Here is a 5010-nt window from a genome sequence, read left to right on the forward strand (position 1 = left end):
AAAATTGGAAATCTTTCAGTGCAAGAACCCAAGAATCACCTCAGAAACTCAGTTTTAGGAAAAACATCTCTTCTCCTATTGGTCTCCAATATACACACATGTACAAGAGGATTTCAAAAAGTTCAAGGAAGCATTCCATTATCTTTGCATTCCATTTTTTCCATAAAATTTTTTAATCTCCCTTGTACATATGTGCACACATATGTATGTACACATGTATTCACACATGTGCATTTTTAAAATGACTTCTGTATTGCCAACTCCATGGCCCCTAACAATACAGTTTTGATATCTACCACTCCTCTCTTAATTTGTCATACTGTGGTGGCTTGTGAGTTGCTGTGATGCTGAAATCTATGCCCTGAGTTTTTTAAATACCAGCAGGCTCACCCATGGTAGACAGATTTCAGCTGAGCTTCAAGATTAAGACAGACGAGGAAGAAGGAGTGGGAGACTACTTCTCAATGGTTAGCCACTGAACACTTTATGAATAGCAGCAGAACATTGTCAGATACAGGGCCGGAAGATGAGTCCCTCAGGTTGGAAGACACTCAAAACATGACTGGGGAAGAGCTGTCTCCTCAAAGTAGAGTCAACCATGATGACACAAACAGAATCAAGCTTTTGTGACCTCCATATGTTGATGGAGCACAACTCAAAATAAAAAAATAGTGGCAAACATCCATTAATAATTGAAACCTGGAATGTACAAAATATGAACCTAGAAAAACTGGAAATGGTCAAAAAGAAAGCGCAATGTATAAAGATCAATATCCTAGGCATTGTTGCTGTTGTTAAGTGCCATCAAGTCCATTCCAGCCCATAGCGAGCCTGTATAGGGTTTCCAAGGAGCAGCTGGTGAGTTTGAACCACCAACCTTGCAGTTCAAATCATTTTGCAGTCTGACACATTAGCCCACAGAGCCAAACCAGGGCTCCATTCTAGGTAACAGTGAGCTAAAATAGACTAGTATTGGCCATTTTGAATTAATTTACTATGCCAACAATGACAAATTGAAGAGGAATTGCATCACATTCATCATCTAAAAGATAATTTCAAGATTTCTCATTGAAGCGCACTGTTGTCTGTGATAGAATAAGATCCATACACCTATGTTGTTGTTCTTGTCAAATACCGTAGAGTAGGTTCCGACTCATAGTGAGTCTGTATAGGATTTCCAAGGAGAGGCTGATGAGCTTGAACCACCAACCTTGCAGTTCAAAACAACCTTGCAGTCCAAAGCAACCTTGCATTAATTCCCAGTGCCACAGCAGGACTCCATATGCCTATAATGTAGCCCAATTAATACTATGATTATTCAAATTTCCTCACAAGCCACTAATGCCAATGATGATTAAGTTAATGAATTATACCAATTTCTTTATGCTGAAATTGATCAAACATGTAATTCAAATAAATTGATAATTGCTGACGATTGGAATGTAAAAGTTGTAAATAAAAAGGAAGGACCCATAGTTGAAAACTATGGCCTTGGTGTTAGAAACAATGCTAGAGATCACATGATAGACTTTTGTAAGGTCATTGGCTTATTCATTGCAAATACTTTTTTCAACATTAACAGTGACTGTATACCTGTATCTGGCCAAACAGAACACAAAGGACACAAATCAACAATACCTGTGGCAAGAGATGATGGAGAAGCTCAGCGTCATCCACCAAAAGAAGGGCAGGGGCCAACTGTGGAACAAACTACCAATTGCTCATATACAAGTTCAGACTGAAGCTGAGGAAAATTAAAACAAATCCATACAAGCCTAACTATAACCCTGAGTATATCCCACCAGAATTTAGAATCCATCTCAAAAACACATTTAATGCATTAGCCACTAATAAACAAAGACCAGATGAGTTTTGGGATCACATTAAGAACATCATCCATAGAGAAAGCAAAAACTCCTTAAAAATACAGCAAAGAGATTTCATGGCTGCTCGACATGCTCTCCCAATTCTGTCTTCTCCCAAAACCAGAATGGCAACTCTCAAGGACCCACTGATTCAGACTCTTCTTAAAGAATAACAGACCCCCCAGAATAAGATTACAGCTGTTGGGGTTGGTGCTGTTGGCATGGCCTGTGCCATCAGCATCTTAATAAAGGACTTGGCATGTGAACTTGCTTTTGTTGGTGTCATGAAAGACAAACTGAAGGGAGAGATGATGGATCTTCAACATGGCAGGCTTTCCTCTGAACAATAAAAACTGTCTCTGGCAAAGACTATAATGTCACTGCAGATTCCAAAGTGGTCATTATCACAACTGGAGCACATCAGCAGGAAGGAGAAAGCCATCTTAATTTGGTCCAGTGTAACGTGAACATCTTTAGATTCATCATCCTTAATGTCGTGAATTACACCCCAAACTGCAAGTTGCTTGTTGTTTTTAATCCAGTGGATATCATTACCTATGTTGCTTGGAAGCTAAGTGTCTTTCCCAAAAACCGTGTTATTGGTAATGGCTGCAATCTGGATTCAGTGTGGTTCCATTTCCTAACAGGGGAGAAGCTGGGCGTTCACCCGCTAAGTGGTCACAGTTGGGTCCTTGGAGAGCACGGAAACTAGTGTGCCTGTGTGGAGTGGCGTGAACGTTACTGGTGTCTCCCTGAAAACTCTGCACCCTGATTTAGGTACTGATGCAGATAAGGAAGAGTGGAATGAGGTACACAAATAATGCATATGAGGTGATCAAACTGAAAGGCTATCTCTCCTGGGTCAATGGACTATCTGTGACAGACTTGGCAGAAAGTATAATGAAGAATTTTAGGCAGATACATCCCATTTCCACCATGATTAAGGGAGTCTATGGGATTAAAGATGAGTCTTCCTTAACATTCTTTGCATCTTGGGACAGAATGGGATCTCAGATGTTGTGAAGGTGACACTGACTCCTGAGGAAGATGCCCGTCTGAAGAAGAGTGCAGGTACACTGTGGGGCATCCAAAAGGAGGTGCAGTTTTAAAGTTTTATTGACTATACAAAAGCTATAATATTAAAATGCTGACATTAAAAAAATGATTTTTTACTAATTCTTAAAAAGTAAGTTTTTGAACTGTTACTAATAATTTTTTTTGAATATTGCAATCCAATGGGTAAATATAAGGCAAAAAGCATTTCAAGTCATAAATTTGAAAGCCTAAAAGTAAAAGAGAAAATTAATAAATCACAGTGTGTGGGTCATAACAAACTATGGATAGCATTGTGAAGAATGGTACTTTCAGATCCTGCAAAGACTTAAACCCTATATGGGTAGCATGAATTGGAACAAATTTAATAGCACTCAACAACAATTGTTCTCATGAAGAACCAGTATATAGACCAAGAGGCAGTCATTCCAACAGAACAAGTGAATGGTTTAAAGTCAGGAAAGATGTGCACCAGGGTTGTAACCTTTCACCACACTTATTTAATATGTGTGCTGACCAGATCATATGAGAAGCTAGATTATATAAAGAAGAATGTGACATCAGGATTGGAGGAAGACTCATGGACAACATGGGATATATAGATGACACAACCTTGCTTACTAAAGGACAGAGGAATTTTTGTTTTTAACTCATGAAAATCAAAGACTACAACCTTCAGTATGGAGTACACCTCAATGTAAAGAAATTAAAAATCCTGACAAGTGAACCAATAAAGATCAGTGGATTAAAGTTGAAGTTGTCAAATATTTCATTTTGCTTGGATCCACAATCAACACTCATGGAAGCAGCAGTCAAGAAATCAAAGGACAGGAGAACAAACAAGACAGTGGATTGGGTAGAAGTGCAGTGAGGAGCTCTCTCAGCAACAACACAGAATACCAGACCAAGCAGGCTCAGGGGATGGTGCCAGAACTCTGAACCACATATGTAGAAGGTTGGAAGGCTTACAAGCTAAGGGAATTTGTAGCAGAAGCTAGAAATACATTGCTTTCTAATTCAAGACGCTCAGCTGCTCCCAGAGCTGCCATCTAGGACGAGACCGAGCAGGGGAAGGATAAGCGCAGTCACGGATGCCTGATAGAACTGTGAAGATAAAAGTGTAGACACTCTTTATTATTATTATTATTATTATTATTATTATTATTATTATTGTATCTGTTCATTGGTCTCTCACAGTCTGCGCCCCTCCATTCTGGTAACTAGAGGGGGTGCCTGAGTGAGTGGACACCCTACCCCCACCCCAACCCCCAGAGGGTTCTACTATGCATGCACACGGATCTCGATGAAATTTAAAGAGGCAGTTTCCACTTAAAACCAAACAGTAACACAGAATGGCCACAGCTGGCCCTGAACTGTTTATCACTAGGAAAAAGTCCTGAACAGGGGTTGTGGACAAGGACAGGCTGACTAAAAAGAAAACAGGCCAAAAATAAAATACTGAGTTACATCATAACAACCAACAGTGGCATCTTGAAATTTCTCAGGAAGAAGAGTGAAAAGGGAAGCCCATCTCATGATCACATCTACCTGGAGGCAATCTGAAAGCATAAAAAATACCAAAATACATACCCATCTAAGTATTAAGGCCACACATAACCCCTGAACATGCCCAAAAAACAGAAACAGATGACCATATGAGCACATGTCCAGAAACGAGATAAAGTACTGAGGCAAATGAACTGGAAGTAGACCTACACTCCATACTGGAAGATGGGCAGGCTTTGGAAATGCCTGAGAAGGAATTCAGAAAAATGATTATAAAATGTATCAAAACACTATACAATGGAGTTGAGAAAAATAAGGAAGAAGTCAGGAAAGTGCTATAGGAACAATCAAATAAGATAGACACAGCATTTGAAACAATTCAGAAAGAGGTCCAAACAATTAATAATAGAATTTCAGAAATGGACAATACACTGAAAGGGCAAAGGAGTAGAATTGGAGAGTTAGAAGCCAGAACTAGTGAGTGAGAAGATAACTCTCTTAACACTACTAAGAGAGAAGAGAAAGGAGAAAAAAGGATAAAAAAATCTGAAGAAGGCCTAAGATTCATGTTGAACAATATGAAGAG

General features: G+C 39.3%; 1 pseudogene; it reads left to right on the forward strand.

The window, feature by feature from the left end:
- Window positions 1-1990: 1990 nt before the first annotated feature.
- Window positions 1991-2974, forward strand: LOC102825758 (annotated as a pseudogene).
- Window positions 2975-5010: the final 2036 nt, after the last annotated feature.

This window comes from Chrysochloris asiatica, unplaced genomic scaffold (genome assembly GCF_000296735.1).
Source record: "Chrysochloris asiatica unplaced genomic scaffold, ChrAsi1.0 scaffold00090, whole genome shotgun sequence".
Lineage (NCBI taxonomy): Eukaryota > Metazoa > Chordata > Mammalia > Afrosoricida > Chrysochloridae > Chrysochloris > Chrysochloris asiatica.